Here is an 11,252-nt window from a genome sequence, read left to right on the forward strand (position 1 = left end):
CCTGAATAAACAGTGACTTTGTACAGTTACACAGTGATTGACCCGCACCCTTAATAAACAGTTACTCTGTACAGATACACAGTGACCTTCACCCTGAATAAACAGTGAGTGACTCTCACCCTGAATAAACAGTGACTCTGTACAGTTACACAGTGATTGACCCGCACCCTTAATAAACAGTTACTCTGTACAGATACACAGTGACCTTCACCCTGAATAAACAGTGAGTGACCCTCACCCTGAATAAACAGTGACTCTGTACAGTTACACAGTGACCCTCACCCTGAATAAGCAGTGACTCTGTACAGTTATACAGTGACCCTTACCCTGAATAAACAGTGACTCTGTACAGTTACACAGTGAGTGACCCTCACCCTGAATACACAGTGACCCTGTACAGTTAAACAGTGATTGACTCGCACTCTGAATAAACAGTGACTCTGTACAGTTACACAGTGACCCTCCCCCTGAATAAACAGTGACTCTGTACAGTTACACAGTGACCCTCACCCTGAATAGACAGTGACTCTGTACAGTTACACAGTGACCCTCACCCTGAATAAACAGTGACTCTGTACAGTTTCACTGACCCTCACCCTGAGTAAACAGTGACTCTGTACAGTAACCCAGTGAGTGACTCTCGCCCTGAATAAACAGTGAGACTGTACAGTTACACAGTGACCTTCACCCTGAATAAACAGTGACTCTGTACAATTACACAGTGAGTGACCTTCACCCTGAATAAACAGTGACTCTGTACAATTACACAGTGAGTGACCCTCACCCTGAATAAACAGTGACTCTGTACAGTTACACAGTGATCCTCACGCTGAATAAACACTGACTTTGTACATTTACACAGTGAGTGACCCTCACCCTGAATAAATGGTGACTCTGTACAGGTACACAGTGAGTGCCCCTCACCCTGAACAAACAGTGACTCTGTACAGTTACACCGTGAGTGTCCCTCACTCTGAATAAACAGTGACTCTGTACAGTTACCCAGTGATCCTCACCCTGAATAAACAGTGACTCTGTACAGTTACGCAGTAACCCTCACCCTGAATAAACAGTGACTCTGTACAGTAACAGATTGAGTGATCCTCACCTTGAATAAACAGTGATTCTGTGCAGTTACACTGTGACCCTCATCCTGAATAAACTGTGACTATGTACACAGTGACCGTCAGCCTGAAAAAATGGTGACTCTGTACATACACAGTTAGTGATCCTCACCCTGAATAAACAGTGATTCTGTACAGTTACACAGTGAGTGACCCTCACCCTGAATAAACAGTGACTCCGTACAGTTTCACAGTGAGTGACCCTCACACTGAATAAACAGGGACTGTGTACAGTTACACAGTAACCTTCATGCTGAATAAAAAGTGACTCTGTACAGTTTCAGTGACCCTCACCCTGAGTAAACAGTGACTCTGCACAGTTACACAGTGAGTGACCCTCACTCTGAATAAACAGTGACTCTGTACAGTTTCACCGTGACCCTCACCCTGAATAGACAGTGACTCTGTACAGTTACACAGTGACCCTCACCCTGAATAAACAGTGACTCTGTACAGTTTCAGTGACCCTCACCCTGAGTAAACAGTGTCTCTGTACAGTAACCCAGTGAGTGACTCTCGCCCTGAATAAACAGTGAGTCTGTACAGTTACACAGTGACCTTCACCCTGAATAAACAGTGACTCTGTACAATTACACAGTGAGTGACCTTCACCCTGAATAAACAGTGACTCTGTACAATTGCACAGTGAGTGACCCTCACCCTGAATAAACAGTGACTCTGTACAGTTACACAGTGATCCTCACCCTGAATAAACACTGACTTTGTACATTTACACAGTGAGTGACCCTCACCCTGAATAAATGGTGACTCTGTACAGGTACACAGTGAGTGCCCCTCACCCTGAACAAACAGTGACTCTGTACAGTTACACCGTGAGTGTCCCTCACTCTGAATAAACAGTGACTCTGTACAGTTACCCAGTGATCCTCACCCTGAATAAACAGTGACTCTGTACAGTAACAGATTGAGTGATCCTCACCTTGAATAAACAGTGATTCTGTGCAGTTACACTGTGACCCTCATCCTGAATAAACTGTGACTATGTACACAGTGACCGTCAGCCTGAAAAAATGGTGACTCTGTACATACACAGTTAGTGATCCTCACCCTGAATAAACAGTGATTCTGTACAGTTACACAGTGAGTGACCCTCACCCTGAATAAACAGTGACTCCGTACAGTTACACAGTGAGTGACCCTCACACTGAATAAACAGGGACTGTGTACAGTTACACAGTAACCTTCATGCTGAATAAAAAGTGACTCTGTACAGTTTCAGTGACCCTCACCCTGAGTAAACAGTGACTCTGCACAGTTACACAGTGAGTGACCCTCACTCTGAATAAACAGTGACTCTGTACAGTTACACAGTGACCCTCGCCCTGAATAATCAGTGACTCTGTACAGTTTCACCGTGACCCTCACCCTGAATACAAGGTGACTCTGTACAGTTACACAGTGACCTTCACCCTGAATAAACAGTGACTCTGTACAGTTTCAGTGACCCTCACCCTGAGTAAACAATGACTCTGTACAGTAACCCAGTGAGTGACTCTCGCCCTGAATAAACAGTGACTCTGTACAGTTACACAGTGATCTTCACCCTGAATAAACAGTGACTCTGTACAATTACACAGTGAGTGACCTTCACCCTGAATAAACAGTGACTCTGTACAATTACACAGTGAGTGACCCTCACCCTGAATAAACAGTGACTCTGTACAGTTATACGTGATCCTCACCCTGAATAAACACTGACTTTGTACAGTTACACAGTGAGTGACCCTCACCCTGAATAAATGGTGACTCTGTACAGGTACACAGTGAGTGCCCCTCACCCTGAACAAACAGTGACTCTGTACAGTTACACCGTGAGTGTCCCTCACTCTGAATAAACAGTGACTCTGTACAGTTACCCAGTGATCCTCACCCTGAATAAACAGTGACTCTGTACAGTTACGCAGTAACCCTCACCCTGAATAAACAGTGACTCTGTACAGTAACAGATTGAGTGATCCTCACCTTGAATAAACAGTGATTCTGTGCAGTTACACTGTGACCCTCATCCTGAATAAACTGTGACTATGTACACAGTGACCGTCAGCCTGAAAAAATGGTGACTCTGTACATACACAGTTAGTGATCCTCACCCTGAATAAACAGTGATTCTGTACAGTTACACAGTGAGTGACCCTCACCCTGAATAAACAGTGACTCCGTACAGTTACACAGTGAGTGACCCTCACACTGAATAAACAGGGACTGTGTACAGTTACACAGTGACCTTCATGCTGAATAAAAAGTGACTCTGTACAGTTTCAGTGACCCTCACCCTGAGTAAACAGTGACTCTGCACAGTTACACAGTGAGTGACCCTCACTCTGAATAAACAGTGACTCTGTACAGTTACACAGTGACCCTCGCCCTGAATAATCAGTGACTCTGTACAGTTTCACCGTGACCCTCACCCTGAATACAAGGTGACTCTGTACAGTTACGCAGTGACCTTGACCCTGAATAAACAGTGACTCTGTACAGTAACCCAGTGAATGACCCTCACTCTGAACAGTGACTCTGTACAGTTACACAGTGATCTTCACCCTAAATAAACAGTGACTCTGTACAGTGATGCAGTGACCCTCACCCTGAATAAACAGTGACTCTGTACAGTTTCAGTGACCCTCACCCTGAGTAAACAATGACTCTGTACAGTAACCCAGTGAGTGACTCTCGCCCTGAATAAACAGTGACTCTGTACAGTTACACAGTGATCTTCACCCTGAATAAACAGTGACTCTGTACAATTACACAGTGAGTGACCTTCACCCTGAATAAACAGTGTCTCTGTACAGTAACCCAGTGAGTGACTCTCGCCCTGAATAAACAGTGAGTCTGTACAGTTACACAGTGACCTTCACCCTGAATAAACAGTGACTCTGTACAATTACACAGTGAGTGACCTTCACCCTGAATAAACAGTGACTCTGTACAATTGCACAGTGAGTGACCCTCACCCTGAATAAACAGTAACTCTGTACAGTTACACAGTGATCCTCACCCTGAATAAACACTGACTTTGTACATTTACACAGTGAGTGACCCTCACCCTGAATAAATGGTGACTCTGTACAGGTACACAGTGAGTGCCCCTCGCCCTGAACAAACAGTGACTCTGTACAGTTACACCGTGAGTGTCCCTCACTCTGAATAAACAGTGACTCTGTACAGTTACCCAGTGATCCTCACCCTGAATAAACAGTGACTCTGTACAGTAACAGATTGAGTGATCCTCACCTTGAATAAACAGTGATTCTGTGCAGTTACACTGTGACCCTCATCCTGAATAAACTGTGACTATGTACACAGTGACCGTCAGCCTGAAAAAATGGTGACTCTGTACATACACAGTTAGTGATCCTCACCCTGAATAAACAGTGATTCTGTACAGTTACACAGTGAGTGACCCTCACCCTGAATAAACAGTGACTCCATACAGTTACACAGTGAGTGACCCTCACACTGAATAAACAGGGACTGTGTACAGTTACACAGTAACCTTCATGCTGAATAAAAAGTGACTCTGTACAGTTTCAGTGACCCTCACCCTGAGTAAACAGTGACTCTGCACAGTTACACAGTGCGTGACCCTCACTCTGAATAAACAGTGACTCTGTACAGTTACACAGTGACCCTCGCCCTGAATAATCAGTGACTCTGTACAGTTTCACCGTGACCCTCACCCTGAATACAAGGTGACTCTGTACAGTTACACAGTGACCTTCACCCTGAATAAACAGTGACTCTGTACAGTTTCAGTGACCCTCACCCTGAGTAAACAATGACTCTGTACAGTAACCCAGTGAGTGACTCTCGCCCTGAATAAACAGTGACTCTGTACAGTTACACAGTGATCTTCACCCTGAATAAACAGTGACTCTGTACAATTACACAGTGAGTGACCTTCACCCTGAATAAACAGTGACTCTGTACAATTACACAGTGAGTGACCCTCACCCTGAATAAACAGTGACTCTGTACAGTTATACGTGATCCTCACCCTGAATAAACACTGACTTTGTACAGTTACACAGTGAGTGACCCTCACCCTGAATAAATGGTGACTCTGTACAGGTACACCGTGAGTGTCCCTCACTCTGAATAAACAGTAACTCTGTACAGTTACCCAGTGAGTGACCCTCACCCTGAATAAACAGGGACTGTGTACAGTTACACAGTGACCCTCATGCTGAATAAAAAGTGACTCTGTACAGTTTCAGTGACCCTCACCCTGAGTAAACAGTGACTCTGTACAGTTACACAGTGAGTGACCCTCACTCTGAATAAACAGTGACTCTGTACAGTTACACAGTGACCCTCACCCTGAATACACGGTGACTCTGCACAGTTACGCAGTCACCCTCACCCTGAATAAACAGTGATTCTGTACACGAACACAGTGAGTGACCCTCACTCTGAATAAACAGTGACTCTGTACAGTTACACAGTGACCCTCACCCTGAATAATCAGTGACTCTGTACAGTTACACATTGACCCTCACCCTGAATACATGGTGACTCTGTACAGTTACGCAGTGACCCTCACCCTGAAGAAACAGTGATTCTGTACAGTTACACAGTGATCCTCACCCTGAATAAACAGTGACACTGTACAGTTACTCAGTGACCCTCACCCTGAATAAACAGTGACTTTGTACAGTTACACAGTGATTGACCCGCACCCTTAATAAACAGTTACTCTGTACAGATACACAGTGACCGTCACCCTGAATAAACAGTGAGTGACTCTCACCCTGAATAAACAGTGACTCTGTACAGTTACACATTGATCTTCACCCTAAATAAACAGTGACTCTGTACAGTGATGCTGTGACCCTCACCCTGAATAAACTGTGACTCTGTACAGTAACCCAGTTAGTGATCCTCACCCTGAATAAACAGTGACTCTGTACAGTTACACAGTGATCCTCACCCTGAATAAACAGTGACTCTGTACAGTTACACAGTGATCCTCACCCTGAATAAACAGTGACTCTGTACAGTTACACAGTGATCCTCACCCTGAATAAACAGTGACACTGTACAGTTACTCAGTGACCCTCACCCTGAATAAACAGTGACTTTGTACAGTTACACAGTGATTGACCCGCACCCTTAATAAACAGTTACTCTGTACAGATACACAGTGACCTTCACCCTGAATAAACAGTGAGTGACTCTCACCCTGAATAAACAGTGACTCTGTACAGTTACACAGTGATTGACCCGCACCCTTAATAAACAGTTACTCTGTACAGATACACAGTGACCTTCACCCTGAATAAACAGTGAGTGACCCTCACCCTGAATAAACAGTGACTCTGTACAGTTACACAGTGACCCTCACCCTGAATAAGCAGTGACTCTGTACAGTTATACAGTGACCCTTACCCTGAATAAACAGTGACTCTGTACAGTTACACAGTGAGTGACCCTCACCCTGAATACACAGTGACCCTGTACAGTTAAACAATGATTGACTCGCACTCTGAATAAACAGTGACTCTGTACAGTTACACAGTGACCCTCCCCCTGAATAAACAGTGACTCTGTACAGTTACACAGTGACCCTCACCCTGAATAGACAGTGACTCTGTACAGTTACACAGTGACCCTCCCCCTGAATAAACAGTGACTCTGTACAGTTACACAGTGATCCTCACCCTGAATAAACAGTGACACTGTACAGTTACTCAGTGACCCTCACCCTGAATAAACAGTGACTTTGTACAGTTACACAGTGATTGACCCGCACCCTTAATAAACAGTTACTCTGTACAGATACACAGTGACCTTCACCCTGAATAAACAGTGAGTGACTCTCACCCTGAATAAACAGTGACTCTGTACAGTTACACAGTGATTGACCCGCACCCTTAATAAACAGTTACTCTGTACAGATACACAGTGACCTTCACCCTGAATAAACAGTGAGTGACCCTCACCCTGAATAAACAGTGACTCTGTACAGTTACACAGTGACCCTCACCCTGAATAAGCAGTGACTCTGTACAGTTATACAGTGACCCTTACCCTGAATAAACAGTGACTCTGTACAGTTACACAGTGAGTGACCCTCACCCTGAATACACAGTGACCCTGTACAGTTAAACAGTGATTGACTCGCACTCTGAATAAACAGTGACTCTGTACAGTTACACAGTGACCCTCCCCCTGAATAAACAGTGACTCTGTACAGTTACACAGTGACCCTCACCCTGAATAGACAGTGACTCTGTACAGTTACACAGTGACCCTCACCCTGAATAAACAGTGACTCTGTACAGTTTCAGTGACCCTCACCCTGAGTAAACAGTGACTCTGTACAGTAACCCAGTGAGTGACTCTCGCCCTGAATAAACAGTGAGTCTGTACAGTTACACAGTGACCTTCACCCTGAATAAACAGTGACTCTGTACAATTACACAGTGAGTGACCTTCACCCTGAATAAACAGTGACTCTGTACAATTACACAGTGAGTGACCCTCACCCTGAATAAACAGTGACTCTGTACAGTTACACAGTGATCCTCACCCTGAATAAACACTGACTTTGTACATTTACACAGTGAGTGACCCTCACCCTGAATAAATGGTGACTCTGTACAGGTACACAGTGAGTGCCCCTCACCCTGAACAAACAGTGACTCTGTACAGTTACACCGTGAGTGTCCCTCACTCTGAATAAACAGTGACTCTGTACAGTTACCCAGTGATCCTCACCCTGAATAAACAGTGACTCTGTACAGTTACGCAGTAACCCTCACCCTGAATAAACAGTGACTCTGTACAGTAACAGATTGAGTGATCCTCACCTTGAATAAACAGTGATTCTGTGCAGTTACACTGTGACCCTCATCCTGAATAAACTGTGACTATGTACACAGTGACCGTCAGCCTGAAAAAATGGTGACTCTGTACATACACAGTTAGTGATCCTCACCCTGAATAAACAGTGATTCTGTACAGTTACACAGTGAGTGACCCTCACCCTGAATAAACAGTGACTCCGTACAGTTACACAGTGAGTGACCCTCACACTGAATAAACAGGGACTGTGTACAGTTACACAGTGACCTTCATGCTGAATAAAAAGTGACTCTGTACAGTTTCAGTGACCCTCACCCTGAGTAAACAGTGACTCTGCACAGTTACACAGTGAGTGACCCTCACTCTGAATAAACAGTGACTCTGTACAGTTACACAGTGACCCTCGCCCTGAATAATCAGTGACTCTGTACAGTTTCACCGTGACCCTCACCCTGAATACAAGGTGACTCTGTACAGTTACGCAGTGACCTTGACCCTGAATAAACAGTGACTCTGTACAGTAACCCAGTGAATGACCCTCACTCTGAACAGTGACTCTGTACAGTTACACAGTGATCTTCACCCTAAATAAACAGTGACTCTGTACAGTGATGCAGTGACCCTCACCCTGAATAAACAGTGACTCTGTACAGTAACCCAGTGAGTGATCCTCACCCTGAATAAACAGTGACTCTGTACAGTTACACAGTGATCCTCACCCTGAATAAACTGTGACTCTGTACAGTTACACAGCGATCCTCACCCTGAATAAACAGTGACTCTGTACAGTTACACAGTGATCCTCACCCTGAATAAACAGTGACACTGTACAGTTACTCAGTGACCCTCACCCTGAATAAACAGTGACTTTGTACAGTTACACAGTGATTGACCCGCACCCTTAATAAACAGTTACTCTGTACAGATACACAGTGACCTTCACCCTGAATAAACAGTGAGTGACTCTCACCCTGAATAAACAGTGACTCTGTACAGTTACACAGTGATTGACCCGCACCCTTAATAAACAGTTACTCTGTACAGATACACAGTGACCTTCACCCTGAATAAACAGTGACTCTGTACAATTACACAGCGACCCTCACCCTGAATAAACAGTGACTCTGTACAGTTACACAGTGACCCTCACCCTGAATAAGCAGTGACTCTGTACAGTTATACAGTGGCCCTTACCCTGAATAAACAGTGACTCTGTACAGTTACACAGTGAGTGACCCTCACCCTGAATACACAGTGACCCTGTACAGTTAAACAGTGATTGACTCGCACTCTGAATAAACAGTGACTCTGTACAGTTACACAGTGACCCTCACCCTGAATAAACAGTGACTCTGTACAGTTACACAGTGACCCTCACCCTGAATAAACAGTGACTTTGTACAGCTACACAGTGACCCTCACCCTGAATAGACAGTGACTCTGTACAGTTACACAGTGACCCTCACCCTGAATAAACAGTGACTTTGTACAGCTACACAGTGACCCTCACCCTGAATAAACAGCGACTCTGTACAGTTACACAGTGAGTGACCCTCACCCTGAATACACAGTGACCCTGTACAGTTAAACAGTGATTGACTCGCACTCTGAATAAACAGTGATTCTGTAGAGTTACACAGTGACCCTCACCCTGAATAAACGATGACTCTGTACAGTTACACAGTGACCCTCACCCTGAATAAACAGTGACTCTGTACAGTTACACAGTGACCCTCACCCTGAATAAACAGTGACTTTGTACAGCTACACAGTGACCCTCACCCTGAATAGACAGTGACTCTGTACAGTTACACAGTGACCCTCACCCTGAATAAACAGTGACTTTGTACAGCTACACAGTGACCCTCACCCTGAATAAACAGCGACTCTGTACAGTTACACAGTGAGTGACCCTCACCCTGAATACACAGTGACCCTGTACAGTTAAACAGTGATTGACTCGCACTCTGAATAAACAGTGATTCTGTAGAGTTACACAGTGACCCTCACCCTGAATAAACGATGACTCTGTACAGTTACACAGTGACCCTCACCCTGAATAAACGATGACTCTGTGCAGTTACACAGTGATCCTCACCCTGAATAAACAGTGACTCTGTGCAGTTAGACCGTGACCCTCACGCTGAATAAACAGTGACTCTGTGCAGTTATACTGTGACCCTCATCCTGAATAAACAGTGACTCTGTACAGTTACACCGTGAGTGACCCTCACCCTGAATATACAGTGACTCTGTACAGTTACACAGTGAGTGACCCTCACCCTGTATAAACAGTGACTCTGTACAGTTACACAGTGACCCTCACCCTGAATAAACAGTGACTCTGTACAGTTACAAAGTGAGTGAACCTCACCCTGTATAAACAGTGACTCTGTACAGTTACACAGTGACCCTCACCCTGAATAAACAGTGACTCCTTACAGTTACACAGTGACCCTCACCCTGAATAAACAGTGACTCTATACAGCTACACAGTGAGTGACCCTCACCCTGAATAAACAGCGACTTTGTACAGTTACTCAGTAAGTGACTCTCACCCTTAATAAACAGTGACTCTGTACAGTTACAGAGTGAGTTACCCTCACCCTGAATAAACAGTGTCTTTGTGCAGTTTCACAGTCTCCCTCAACCTGAATGAATCTGAATGAGTGAACCCTTCTGTAAAACATGTAATGGGGTGAGTCTCACTCTGTACTGGGGTAATTTGGCTTATGATGATGATGACGTCGACTCAGACCTGAGAGGCCAGCGTCGGGCATTTTCATGCCTTAGAAGGCACAGTTTGAAAGTCTGTGTGGGACGCCACCCCTCGCACAGACATTTCGCAGTATTATTTTACACCCCAAGTTGCGAGCTCGACATCATCCCGGCGTGGATGGAGAGCGCACACGGGGGCTGTCTGTCGCTGGATGGAACTTGGGAACCTCCGTTCTTGCACCCGGCACTGATCTCAGTGCGCCACCAGACTACCTAACTGTAATGTGGGAGAGACTCCCTTTGTAAAACGTATAATAGGTGAGAGACTCTCTCTAACCGAATCAGAATCAGGTTTATTATCACCAGCATGTGACGTGAAATTTGTTAACTTATCAGCAGCAGTTCAATGTAATACAATAATCTAGCAGAGAGAGAAAAAAAAAATAAAACATAATAGTAAATAAACAAGTAAATCAATTAAGTATTTTGATTAGATTTTTAAAAATGTGCAAACCAGAAATACTATATATTAAAAAAAAAGTGAGGTAGTGTCCAAAGCTTCAATGTCCATTTAGGAATCTG

Source organism: Mobula birostris, chromosome 29, assembly GCF_030028105.1.
Source record: "Mobula birostris isolate sMobBir1 chromosome 29, sMobBir1.hap1, whole genome shotgun sequence".
NCBI lineage: Eukaryota > Metazoa > Chordata > Chondrichthyes > Myliobatiformes > Myliobatidae > Mobula > Mobula birostris.